Genomic DNA, 14,967 nt, shown 5'->3' with positions numbered 1-14,967 from the left:
TCACCACACTAGCCTTCCTTTTCCAAATGTCATCTGCAAACTCTCTAAATTTCTAGGATTTCCACCCACCCATGATATAGTATATATATCCCATGGTGTGCTTTACCAAGGAAACCCTACTCTGGTTAAAAGTGTTTAAGGACAACTATGACTACATGAGTGAAGAATATGTTCAAGACACTCATATGACAACTGCTCAGGGCTTGTGTCTCACCCCAGTGCCAACTCCAAGTCTAATCTCATTCAACATTAGGCGTTTCCTTCGTCAAAATGATCTCGTTCGTCAACTTCTTGAAGGACAATCCAATGTGGAAGCTCGCTTCCGACAATGTGAGAATTGTCTCTCCTAAATTGAACTGCGTCTTGACGCTCTTCAACATGTTGGGGAGCACATCACGGAGATACTTCTCACTCGCTCCACTCATATTCCTTCTTATAAGGGTGAATCTTTAAGATGATGTTCCAAAGAGATCCATGTTGATGCTTCATCATGATACTCTCTATTTTGGGTGCTAATGCCCCTAAGGGATTGACATATTTTTGGATGATGATAACACTACCCAAGCTTGGGGTAGTTATTTTGATTAAACTTTTGTAGTTTCATGATGATATCTTTTATGTTCATGTCATTTATTCTGCCTCGATGATATCTTTCCTTGGACATGAGTTTTTCACATAATGCTTCTATATTTTCTGTTTCTACATTCTAAAATTATGTGATTTGTCTATTCTCCCTTCTCAACTGAGTTTCTATTGGCTACTTTCTATGCCTAACCCTTTGCCAATGACTAACAAAAGGGGGGAGAAGAATCAACCAACCAAAACAACCCATTATCTTCTGTAGGGACCACTTTTCCTATTTTGCGAGATGATCATGGAAGAGGTTTAGGGGGAGCATTATTGCGTTACATGTCTAAAATGTTTTAGAGTTGTAACTTTCCAATTGGATATGTAATCTTTATTATTTTGGTATGTCATTGGTATGGACTATGACATTGTATTAGGTTAGTTTGTTTTAATCACATAATTGACAAAGAGGGAGATTATTAGTGCACTCATCTTGCACACTTATTTGTCAATAATGTGAATCGTTGTGTCAAGTAAGTCCAGTAAGCCCTTGGAAAATAAAGATCGAAGACACAACTAGAGAAGAAGAACTAAGCAACATTCAAAACGTATAAAGGTTCTCTTTTCCTCAAAACAAACTATACCCCTTAGATGATCTTGACCCGTAAATAAATTATTAGTTAAATCATCCCTTTAAGCGATAAAAAGTCAAAGAATCCTATCTCCTTTAATAGGGCTTTAGTACGTTCAAAGTTGTTGAATGAATTGTAGGACAAGAACTTAAATAGGAAAATCTATCTTAACTTCGATCGGAGTAGGTACCACTGAAAGAGACCAAAGCAGTCCAACAACATTTGAAGTTAATTCGATCCCACCGAGTTAGCATTTGGTCCACCGACTACATCCAAAGACACCCATCAGTGCCACCGAAAGTGATCAAAATCTTTCTGCAACTTTAGGACTCAATTCGGTACCATTGAGAGTTAATTCGGTCCCACCGACAATAGTTCGATGCGACCGAAGGATTCCTCGGTAGGATCGAAATAAAGCCATTATAGATCCATTAGGACTTTTTCTCTATAAAGGGAGCATATAGAACTTCATGAAAATCATTGATTAAGGCATCTTAGAGTCCCTAGTGCATTCCAAGCTCACCCTAGCCATCCTAGACTCTACCCATATGAGATTCATGTTCTTTTCATTGTGATTCATCATCTCAATGAGCATTCAAAGCTCTTATTAATGAAGAACATGATCTCAAGCCTTCACTAGAGTATTGAGACCAAACCTATTGGTATAGTCTTAGTATCAATCATACTCTAGTGCATCCATTAGTTGAATCCCCTTGGAAATCCACTTGCCATCAAGTTATAGGAGATTCAACCCACTCCCATTACCTTGTTTACCTAAAAAGGAACATCATATGCAAGGAAATCGATCATGAAGTTGAATCATCAGATCAACCACAACATTCTGATCGGAGGAGCAATAGGGAGCTAATTGAAGCTTAACAAAGCAAAGATCAACCAACCTACAAGCTACATCAAGAAGGGATCATCCACTTGTAAAGTAAGTACAAGAATCCAAAGAGTCTGGAACCCATTCCTTGTGTAGGATTTGGTTTCAGAGTTTGTTCGTAAACTCACTAAGACCTTTTCCAAGCCACTGATGGGAGAATACATATAGTGTCCTTATGTAGGACTCAATACCTTATGTAGGTATATGTGATATCCTTGTGTAGTCTTGATTGAGTGCCTTATGTAAGCAAAAGTTGCCTTGCATAGGCTCCTTGATTTGTCCTTTTATAGGATTTTGGCCTGTGTGGCCTAAACTTAGGCCCTTGTGTAGGACCTTGGCCCATGTGGCCTAATCCTAGGCCCTTGTGTAGGACCTTCGCCTATGTGGCTAAAACCTAAGTTCTTGTGTAGGACTCTTGCTCTTGTGTATGGTATAAATTGTAAAGTCCTTGTATAGGGCTGTAAAGGTTAATGATGAAGATGATTTAAAACCATTAATAGTGAAATCCAGTACACTCTAGGAGAGAGTGCGTCCAGGAGTGATCCAACTCCTTTTAAAATTTCATGGGCTTGAATCTAAAAATCTGTATCTACACTTGAAAGGGTTTGACAAGATTATATCCACTCTATACTTTCCAAATGTGTCTAATGATATGGTCAGCTGAAACTCTTTCCTTTTTCTTTGAAAGAGAAAGCAATGACGTGGTTACATTCAGTACGTCCTCAATCTATTGGTAGATGGAAAGACATGACAAGGGAGTTTATAAAGAAAATTTTCCCATACCATAAGACGAACGCCCTTAAAAAGTCAATCATGAACTTCGCCCAAAAGGAAGATGAAACATTCTTCCAATGTTGGGAGCGGTTCAAGGATCTTGTCAGTTCATGTCCACAACACAGTTTTGAAACGCGGCGCATCCCGAACTTCTTCTATGATGGACTGACATCTCCCATAGGCCAATTAGTCGAGACAATGTGTAATGGGAAATTCATGAAGAAAAATGTCAATGATGTTTGGGACTACTTTGATAAGCTTACTGAAAACACACAATCATGGGACATCTCCTTAAAATCAAGCACCATATCTAGGCTGACTCAATCCAAGGAGAGTGGTGGAATGTATCTCCTGAGAGAGAATGATGATATCAATGCTAAAGTGGCTAACTTAGTAGAAAACTCGAAGCCATGGAATTAAAGAAGGATAAGGCTAAGGAAATTGTTTATAGTATTTGTGCTCGTAACATTCACAGAACTGAAAATTGTCCAACAATACCTGCCTTTCAAGAGGTACTGAATGAGCAATCCAATGCCGTGAATAATTATCAAAGACATTTTAGTGGGCCCACCTCAAATACTTACAATCCTAGCTGGAGAAATTATCCAAACATCAGTTGGAGAAACAGACAAACTACTACACCGTAAGGATTCCCTAACCAAATTCCACATCAAGGGAAACCTCAAGAGGATCTGATTTTAAAGCATCTTCAAAATCAAGAGCTTTTCAATCAGGGTATGCTACAAGTCTTTCACGACCTCACAAAGGCCATACAAGGACTTGAGCCTAAAGTGCGATTGGGAATAAAGGGAGTCTTCTAGCTCAACCTCTTCCCAATTCAAAACTGTCATATGAAGTTAGTGACCCAAACTCTTTAAATTAGATGGAGTAAGCTAAATCTATCACCACTCTTAGGAGTGGAAGACCATTAACAAAACCATTCTAGTTAGGGCTAAAAAGCCCAAGGACCCGAAAGAGGACAACAATGATAGATCTAGCCATGCCCCATGAGAGTTAGAACTAGAACCTCAAGGTAAGCCAATTGCTCCATTTCCCCAATGGTTGGTTACACCAAAACTTTTCTCTAACTCTCAGGACATCCTAGAGGTTTTAAAACAAGTGAAGGTCAATATTCCTTCACTGGATGCGGTTAAACAAATACCTTCATATGCCAAATTTTTGAAAGACTTGTATACGACCAAAAGGTAGCAAAATATTTAAAAGAAAATCATTTTAACTAAAAATGTAAGTGTCATCCTGAAGGAAGATGTGCCACAAAAGTACAAAGATCCCGGTAGCCCAACCATTGCTTGTGTAATTGGGAATTACTGCATTGAGCATGCACTTCTTGACTTAGGAACTAGCATAAATCTGATTCCTTACTCAGTCTACGAACAGCTAGGTTTGGGTTAATTGAAACCCACCCAAACCACATTACTATTCACAACCCCAAGTGTAGGGTTACGATGTAGTAATAATCTCGGTGAGATAGAGGTCAAATCCATAGGGATTGAACTTGTGTGTCTTCTTAAAGCAATTAGAACTAGAAAAAGATGAAAATCTAAATCTGGAAGTATAGAGAGTAATTGTAAGAGATTTAATGAAAAACTTTATAAATTCGAAGGTGAAAAACTGCGGTTTCTAAGGATCCACTTGTAGGTTCTCAGGATGCTACCTTGCTTAATTTAAGGACGAAGAGATTTATCAAATCTCTAAATTTCTCATAGATCTAATCATCAATGGATGAGAGTTGTGAGGATTTGGAAGTGATTCCATCACCTAACCATTCCCAGGAGACAAGGAAAACAACATGATCTACCAATCACACAACCAATCATAAGAGAATTGTGAAGGTTAGGAAGGATTCTATTATCCTACCATGCCGAAGAGACGGTGGTGAATAATAGGATCTCCTAATTTCATAATCTCAATTGAAAAAAAGAAAATATCTCATGCTATCGCAAATCTATTGTAATTTGAGTCACAATAAACCATTAAAAACTAAAAAATTTTCATTCATAATCAAACTAGAATCTAAGAGAGTTCAATAAAACATCAATCAAAACAAAGACACAACCCAATCACTCTACAAGCTTCACATCTTAGCCCTAGCTAAGAGGTTTGGCTAACCATAGACATGATTGAACTAGAAACTCTTAATAAAAGCAGAAAAACAACTAAGGAAAGGGAATTAAAACTCTTGGCAACGGCTTCTCCACGCTCTTGCTCCACTCCTCAAACCCTAGATGATTCTTAAGGATGCCCTGGGGACCCCTATTTATAGTTTTGTATCACCTCCTCTCGCACTGAGTTGGAAATTTTTGGAAACCGTCTCAAATTTACACAGTCCGTGCCAGATTTGCATAACCCTCAATTGGTCATGGTCCATCCTCGACCGGTCGAGGGTCACATTCAACCGGTCGAAGGTCTCCTTCGACTGGTTGAGCAATATGAAGATATAGAAGTTTTACTCGTGGGAGTTTGAGTCGAGGCACCTTTAACCGGTCGACCTCCGATTGGTCAAGCAGAGTCTAAGACTGGTCGAGCTGGAGCCAAGACTAGTCGAGGATCACTGAATTTTACTTCAAAACTTTGATTCTCTTCATTCTTGGTCTTAATTTTCTTGCACCTTTAGTATGTGCATTCTTCATTCTTAGTCTTGAAAGATCCATTCTTAACTTTGGTGATTCTTGAGTATTAAATTCATGCTTTTAACATCCTTTTTAATCCAAGATCTTAAATTCATCTTGCAACACAAACATGATTAAAATAGAACAATAAGCATTATCATGCTCATAAAACCAAGTAATAAATGGGGTCCAATATGCAATATTTGACCCTAAACATAATTCCCAACCTACATTTTGCTAGTCCCGAGCAAAGTGCACGAAAATATAAATCTCAATGCTTAATGTCAAAAATCTTTTTCAAAAAACAATCTTTTGTGCACTCAAGGATGGATGGGTAGAATTAAGATACAATGTGAGATTTTGAAAACCTAGAGCCCAATCACTTAAGCAACTGATCAAATAAGTTTTTCATCTACTAACTTGAAGCACAATTTGTATATAAAGTTTTTCAATGTGCTCAATGAAGATCAACTTACTTTCTATAAGGATACTATCATTACATCATGTTAACCCTACTCATCACCTCAAGGTTGGTTGAAAAATCAAGTACTGATTCTGAACTTATCCCCTTTTCCTTCTTTTTCTAGTTTTTAATTTTATATCGACAGTCATTTATATTCATTCTTTTTATTTTTGCATTCTTTTCCAAATTTTTCATTCTTTTCATTTTTTTTCATGACCTCTCTGTCGATCTCCTATTTTTAAACTGGTTCTTTTCTTCATTTAAGGTGGATACAATTCTCCAGATTCGATTCTCATCATCCATCAATGATTCACATACTAACAATTAGAAATTCTAGTATATCCTACAGAAAGCAAATTGAATGTGTCTTGTGATTTAACATTATATTCAACTACCTCTTAATCAATTGAACGTAAGCACTTAAGTGATAGATTACTTAGATAATTAGACTTCAGCAATTCAAAATTCAATGTCTATCTTATCATATTCAAAGCATTCTTAATTACACCATTCATTGGTTCCCAAACAGATTTCAACTTGAAATATTAAAAATTTTTAAAATTTGCTCAAAACTGAGAAAACACTAATTAGTTCACTTAATCCCCCATTCCCAACAAAAAAAATCTACATTGTCCTCAATGTAAAAGAAATAACTACATAATGCAAAAGAGGTAATGAAAAAGAAAAAGGGAAGTGATGGAGAGGTAGTACCTGAAGAAGGAAATTCCCCACAAATGGCTTTAATCGATGTCCATTTACTTTGAATTCTTTGCCATTGTTTGGATCTTATATCTCGACGGCTCCATGATAATAGACAATAGTAACAGTGAAAGGACCGTTCCAATGAGATCGGAGTTTGCTCAGAAAGAGATGTAACCGAGAATTATACAAGAGGACATTTTAACCTGGTGTGAATGATTTTCGAAGAATGTGTTAGTCATGAAATACCTTCATCTTGTCCTTGTAAATTCTCTAGTTCTCGTACGCATCATTCCAGATTTCTTCGAGTTCATTCAAGTGAAGTTTGTGTAGTGAGCCAGCGTTGTCTAGATTGAAATTCAAATTTTTGATCACCTAATAGGCTCTATGTTCCAACTTCACAGGCAAGTGACAAGCCTTCCCATGGACAAGTCTAAAGGGAGAAATTCCAATAGAGGTCTTAAATACAGTACGGTAAGCCCATAAAACATCGATCAATAGGATTGACCCATCCTTTCGATCAAGGTTAATCATTTTCTCTAAAATGTGTTTGATCTCCCTATTAGAAATCTCAGCTTGCCCACTTGTTTGTGGGTGGTATGGAGTGCTTACCTTGTCAGAGATGCCATATTTCTTCATTAAGTTCACAAATGGCCTATTATAAAAATGTGAACTTCCATCACTAATGATGACTCGAGGTATTCTGAATCGGGAAAGGATGTTTTCTTTTAAGGATTTAATGACTGTTTGATGGTCATTGTTCCGACATGGAATTACTTCGACCCATTTAATGACATAGTCTATAGTTAACAAAATCTATAAATTTATAAAGTATTGGGGGAATGGTCCCATGAAATCGATGCCCCATTAATCAAAATCTTTAATGATCAAAATGGGCTTCAAGGGCATCATGCTTCGACGGGACAATGCTCCCGATTTCTGACAATGCTCACAAGCTTTACAAAACTCATGAGTGTCCTTGAACATAGTGGGTTAATAAAAGATGCACTGTAGAATCTTGATCGTGGTCTTTTTAGTAGAAAAGTGACCACCACAGGCCTGAGAATGACAGAAGGAGATGACACTTTGGCATTCATTATTTGGCACACATCTCCTTAAGATTTGTTCTGGGTAATATTTAAATAAATATGGATCATGCCAAAAGAACTTACAAACCTTGGAGAAGAATTTTTTTCTTATCTTACGCAGTCCAATGTGTCGGCATGAAACCTGTGGCAAGATAACTAGAAATATCAACAAACCAAGGTGAATGGGAGACTTTGAACAATTTATCGTTAGGGAATATGTCATTTATATGTGTCATCTCAAGGGAATCGGAGAGATCAAGGTGAGAAAGATGGTCAACCACTACGTTCTCTACTCCCTTTTTGTCTTTTATTTTTAAATCAAATTCTTGGAGTATAAGAATCCATCTTATTAGGCGGGGCTTAGCAACATTCTTAGAAAGAAGATACTTGAGTATCGCATAATATGCGTAAATGATGATCTTAAATCCGATCAAGTATAACCTAAATTTATCCAAAGTGAACACTACGGCTAAGAGTTCCTTTTATGTAGTAGTGTAGTTTCCTTGGACAGAATTTAGAGTTATACTTATATAATGAATAATGTATGGCTTCTTCTTTTTTATCTAGCCTAAAACTACCCCAAAAGGATAGTGAGACGTGTCGAACATAAGTTCAGAAGGAAGGCTCCAGTCAGGTGGCTGCATGATAGGTGCAGTATTCAACATGTCCTTGAGCTTAGTAAAAGCTTCCTAGTATTGCTTGTGCATCCTTTTGAAGTAGACTGCATAAAGGATGGAAGAGGTGACTAAAGTCTTTTATGAATCTTCTGTAAAACCCAGCATGTCTTAGGAAGGATCGCACGTCTCGTATGTTCTTAGGTGGAGGTAGGTTAGAGATAAGATCAATTTTAGCCTTTTCTCCCTCAATTCCCTTGGACGAGATGATGTGTCCAAGGATAATTCCCTTATGAAGCATGAAGTGGCACTTTTTCCAATTCAGCACCAAGTTTTTTTCCTCACATCACTTTAGTACAATTTTCAAATTTTCTAAACATACACTGAAGGATGGACTAAAGACCGAGAAGTTGTCCATGAAGACCTCTAAACATTGCCCCACCATATCAGAAAAAATACTCAACATACATCACTGAAAGGTAGCAGGGGCATTACATAACCCGAATGTCATCCTTCGGTAAGCAAAGGTGTCGTAAGGACATGTAAATGTAGTCTTTTCCTGATCTTCAACGGCTATATCGATCTAATTGTAGCCTAAATAACCATCAAGGAAATAGTAATAGGAATGACTAGCTAGCCTTTTCAAAATTTGATTGATGAAGGGCAAAGAAAAGTGGTCCTACCTTGTAACGGTATTGAACTTCCTATAGTCAATGCACATTCTCCAACAAGTAGTAACTCTAGTTGGCACAAGTTCATTGTTAGTATTAGCTACGATAGTGATTCCAGACTTCTTAGGAACCACTTGAGTTAGACTCACCCATTGGCTATCGGATATATGAAATATGATACCCACATCCAATAGCTTAAGCATATCAGCCTTAACTACTTCCTTCATGTTTGGATTTAGTCTATGTTGTGGTTGTCATGAGGTCTTCGCATTATCCTCAAGATGAATGCAATGACTACAAATTTAAGAATCAATTCCCTTGAGGTCCGCAATCGACCAGCTAAGGGCTCCCTTATGCTCAATGAGAGTAGAAATGAGCATACTCTCTTGTTCTTGCTCAAGGTGGGAAGAAATCACGACTAGGTATGTCTCATCTTGACCTAAATAGGCATATTTCAAATTAGAGGACAAAGGTTTTAGGTCAAGCTTCGGTGCCCTGAGGTTAGACGGCAGAGGCACCACATAAGTTTAGGGTAATTCTTCAAATTGTAGCCTCCACTGGTTAACTTCAAGTACCAGCACAGTATCAAGTATGACACTCATCTCCCTAATCATATCATCATTAAAATCATGGGAGTAAGTCATGTACGTCTCTAAAGGATCAGAGGATAAGGTCAGAAGTGTCCTATCTTCCACGAAAGAGTTAATCATGTTAATGTTGTGGAAATCATCATCATCCTTTAACTAGTTGCCCGTATTGAAAAAGATGTTCAATTGTAATGTCATATTTCCAAAAGAAATACTTATAACTCCATTCCTTCAATTAATGATTGCATTTGATGTGGTAAGGAATGGGTGACCAAGAATGACATGAATTTGAGTGCTCATGTCCATGATGGGTTGAGTATCCAAGATGATAAAATCTACCTGGTAATAGAATCTATTAACCTAGACCAACACATCCTCGATTATCCCTCTCGGTGTATGAACTGAGTGGTTGACAAGTTGTAATGTAGTTCGGGTTGGTTTCAATTCACCTAAACCTAATTGTTCGTAGACCTAGTAAGGAATAAGATTTATGCTCGTTCTTAAGTCAAGAAGTGCGTGCTCAATCTGGTAGTTCCCAATTACATAAGGGATGGTTGGGCTACTGGGATCTTTATATTTCTGTGGCACATCTTGTTTTAAGATGGTACTCACTTTTTCAGTTAAAAAGATATTCTTTTGAATATTTTATCATCTTTTAGTTGTACATAAGTCTTTTAGAAATTTGGCGTATGAAGGTATTTGTTTTACGACATCAAGTAGAGGAATATTGACCTTCACTTGTTTAAACACCTCTAGAATGTGCTGAGAGTTAGAGAAAGATTTTATGCAACCAACTGATGGGGGAATGGGACAATCGACTTGCCTTGAAGTTCTGGTTCTAATTCTTGTGGAGCAACGCTAGGTCTATCATCATTATCCTCTTCTGGGTCCTTAGCCATTTCAGCCCTTACCGGAATAGATTTGTCAATTATCTTCCCACTCCTAAGAGTGGTGATAGACTTAGCTTGCTCCATTTGATTTGAAGAGCCTGAGTTACTTATTTCATATTGCGGATAAGGATTGGGGACAGGTTGGGCTAGAAGAATCCCTTTTTCCCCAATTGAATTTTTTGTCTTACACCGTTGTATGGCCTTTGAAAGGTCTCAAAGGGTTTGCAATATACCCCGAGTGATAAGCTCTTGGTTTTGAATATGTTTCCAGACTGGATCCTCTTGAGGTTTCCCTTGATTCAAGAATTGGTTAGGGATTCCTTGAGGATTATTAGTTTTTCCATTCCTCCAACTAAAGTTCGGAGGATTTCTCCAACTAGAATTGTATGTGTTAGAGATGGGTCCACTGAAAGGTCTTTAGTAACTATTTATGGCATTAGATTTCTCATTGAGTACCTCTTGAGAAGCAGATATTGTTGGGCAATTTTCAGTTACATGAATCTTACAATCACAAATACCGAACAGTTTCCTAACCCTGATCCTTCTTTAGTTCCATGGCCTCGACCTTCCTTGCGAGACTAGCCACTTTATCATTTACATCAGCATCCTCTTTCAGCAAGTATATTCCACCTCTCTCCCTTGCTTGAGTAGGCTTAGATGTGGTGCTAGGTTTTGGGGTGATGTTCCATGATTGTGCGGTTTTAACAAGTTTGTCAAAGTAATCTCACACGTCATCGACATTCTTATTCATGAACTCCCCATTGCACATCATCTCTATGAATTGGTGCATGGATGATGTTAGTCCATCATGGAAAAAAGTTGTTATGTGCCACGTTTCAAAACCTTGTTGTGGGTATGAACTGACGAGATCCTTAAACTGCTCCCAACATTAGAAGAATGTTTCATCTTCCTTCTGAGGAAAGTTCATGATCGACTTCTTGATGGTGTTCATCTTATAGTATGAATAGAAATTTTTTATGAACTCCTTCATCATGTCATTCCATGTGCCAATAGATCGCAGACATAGTGAATGCAATCACATCTTAGCTTTCTCTTTCAAGGAAAAAGGAAAGAGTTTCATCCTGACTGTGTCCTCAAACACGTTAGGAAAGTACAAAGTGGTTATTACCTCATCAAATTCTTGCAAGTGTAGATATGGACTTTCATATTAAAGTGATCAAATCATACATGAAGGTGTACTTATCCCACTCGGTTGTAGATAATCTCGTAAAGTACGAGGCGGGGGTGCTTGATGCACCTCATTCTCATCCCGGACTTCCTCAACCTTAGATTGAGGTAGTCTTCCTAGTTGATTAACCGGTTGATTAGTAGCCATAACCTCAATTAACTTTGAGGATCTCGAGTGGTGTCAATCCTGTGATGGATAGATAACCCCTCAACCAATCCTCCTTCATCAAAAGACGATGACAGTTGTCACGGACCCACTTGGGCATGAAACACTCTCAGCCTTCAATTTCAGATTCTAACCTAAAACTAAAAGAAAGAGGGGAAATAAAAATCTAAAAATCGAAAGAGAGAGAATTAGAAAGAAGTTACCAAATTAAAAGTTCCTAAATTAAGATCCTGTAAAAGAAAACAAAACAAGTCAATTTCTAAAAACAAAAATTAGAAAATTAGAAAGTTTTAAAAATAAATATAGAAAGATGAATTAGTTTCTAAAAACATAACATAAAAAGTTTCTAAAAAGAGAAAAAGTTAGTTTCTAAAAACAATTAGGAAAGTTTCTAAATGTAGAAATAGAAAGCTGAGTCAGTTTCTAAAATAATTAAGAAAACCCTAATCCTCAAAATAGAAACTAGAAAAACCCTATTCTTAAACTAATTCCAAAACTAATTAATTTCAGAAAAATGCAACCGTTAGTCCCCGGCAACGGTGCTAAAAACTTGTTCACAACTCCAAGTTTAGGGTCGCAATGTAGTAATAATCTCGATAAGACCGAGGTCAAATCCACAGAGACTAAACTTGTGTGTCTTCTGAAAGTAACTATAACTAGAACTAAAAGAAGATGAAAATATAAATCTGGAAGTATAAAGAGTAATTGTGAAAAATTTAATGAAAAACTTAATAAATTCAAAGGTGCAAAACTAGGGTTTCCAAGGATCCACTTATAGGTTCTCAGGATGCTACCTTGCTTGATTCAAGGACAAAGAGATTTGTCAGATCTCTGAACTTCTCATGGATTTAATCATCAATGGATGAGAGTTGTGAGGATTTGGAAGTGATTCCATCACCTAACCATGTCAAGGAGACAAGGCAAACAACAGGATCTACCAATCACACAACCAATCATAAGAGAATTGTGAAGGTTAAGAAGGATTCCATCATCCTACCATGCCCAAGGGAAAGTGGTAAACAATAGGATATCCCAATTTGTAATGCCCTGAAATTCGGGGATCGAGCATAACTTAGCTCCCAAGTTTCACAACATCACTTATGCAACATATTTAACGATGGATATATGTTATTTGTATGAGTGCATAAAACATGGAATAGATTAAGCCAAACAGCAAACATAATTCAAGGATAAGTGAAAGATGCAAGCAGAAGACTTAAAGAAACATATGTGTACATGTGTAAGTCCCTAAAATACATATACTCTGCCAGGTCATAATTACAAGTGTTGTTTTCAAAATATATGTATCAAAATGACATCATCTATTACAATTACAAAAAAAAACCTAGAATCCCCGCATATCAGGACATGGCTCACATGAACCTACTTGAGAACTGCATAAAAGAAAACGCGTCCTCATCATCCTCATACTCTGGCTCTGCCTCAGGGGTCGCGTCATCATCTGCATCTAAGACAGAGTCTGGTTGGTGTTGAAACACCATCCCAGAATGTGGGAGTGAGTGATCAACTCAGTGGAACTATACAATAAAAGTTAACATGTTATCAAATCAATCAAGCAGTAATGATAAGGCAATACAATCAAACACGTCCTAATTACTCTTGTTAATGCAAGGATGTATGTAGAAATGATGTATGCTCTCGCCTACACTCCCTCAGCGTCTTCATCTTACGATACACATGACAACCTCCCGCAGTGCCAACAACTCCAACGCACATGCAATGCGGTGCATGAACATGATTACCAAGTTGTTATTAGTCCTTTTCATATAGCAGGATTGGGAAGCTAAGGTACCTTCCTCATATCACTTTCCAAATAGTGATCCATTCTAGGGTCGTCAGTCCTAGACAATCTCATTCGATCATATGGTTTTAGGTCGCTGCAAAGGGCTCATCACCAATCAGTGCATGCCTATCATACCTCAGTTACGGCCCTAAGGCTCGTCGCCTCAATGCAGTAGCAAGGTATGCTCGAGGTCACTACAAAGGGCTCGTCACCAATCAATGTAGGCCGACAGCACGAATATAGTATCCCATACCACCATAATCGACTCACGAGTCGGGTATGCTCACTGGTCACTACGGGGAGGCTCGTCACCCCAGCGTAGGCCGATATCTCGACCATGGTGTCCCATACCACCATGTCTGGCTCATGAGTCTTAGCGGATCAAGGTACAATGGTTAGCAGAATTGCATTTGTAAGTTTGGTACCCTAGATTCATGCAATAGCGTTCATACATGGTGTACATCCACCGAGACAATCGGGTTACTTGACGAACTCAACTAGCACGAGCGCACGTTGAATTGAACGGCATCGAGTGCGCAAACACTCCGTGTGGCCAAACCACTGCCGACAACCCTAATACGACTCGGGTTCGTCAAACACGTCTTGCGTGGCGAAAATGACCTCGGCCACGAACTCAAGGTTTGTCACCGATTTCCTGGACTATTCCATAGTCCCAAACATCTTCAATTATAATAGATATTCATACTAATAATTTAGAACAGTAATGGAATAACCATGCTAATCATACAGTATGTGAGCATTTGAAGAATATCAACTTAACATGAATTACACATAAGTGGTGCTTGAAGTTAAACAACAAAGAATGTAAATTGCATGTAGGAAATCATACACACCAATAGGATAGTTGAGAATCTCTTCTCAATGCCCATAATAGGTTAATATATTACACACTTAACCATTCAAACATTTGTACAACCACTTAGACTACATAGTCCAACATACATGATGTATGTTGGTGATAACACACATTTGGACAATTCCTTTCGCCAAGGAGTTGACACACATACAACTAGCACAAGCACATGACAATTAACCATGGCAAACACATGTTCATATTTTATACGTATACGATACTTCCTACATATACATAGAATACACAAATCTCAATATAACTCATATATATCAGGAACACAAAATAAACATCACAGTTGGCATGTGAAATTGCATCCACAACAATAATAAACCATTACCCAACATTGAAAGCCTTGAAAACCATGACCTATATGAATATAGTCCGCACCTTAAACCAGAAAATGCGCACAGATCTGATTCAGATGATAAGTCTTC

General features: G+C 37.8%; 1 non-coding gene across 1 annotated transcript; it reads right to left on the bottom strand.

Annotated features, from left to right (window-relative positions):
- Window positions 1-2,880: 2,880 nt before the first annotated feature.
- Window positions 2,881-2,987, bottom strand: LOC131252428 (small nucleolar RNA R71). Its single transcript, XR_009174449.1, has one exon. It is a non-coding gene; the product is annotated as a small nucleolar RNA R71 (small nucleolar RNA).
- Between the last annotated feature and the right edge of the window lie 11,980 nt (window positions 2,988-14,967).

Source organism: Magnolia sinica, chromosome 7 (genome assembly GCF_029962835.1).
Source record: "Magnolia sinica isolate HGM2019 chromosome 7, MsV1, whole genome shotgun sequence".
In the NCBI taxonomy this organism is placed as follows: domain Eukaryota; kingdom Viridiplantae; phylum Streptophyta; class Magnoliopsida; order Magnoliales; family Magnoliaceae; genus Magnolia; species Magnolia sinica.
This window is presented reverse-complemented; position numbering and strand designations above follow the sequence as displayed.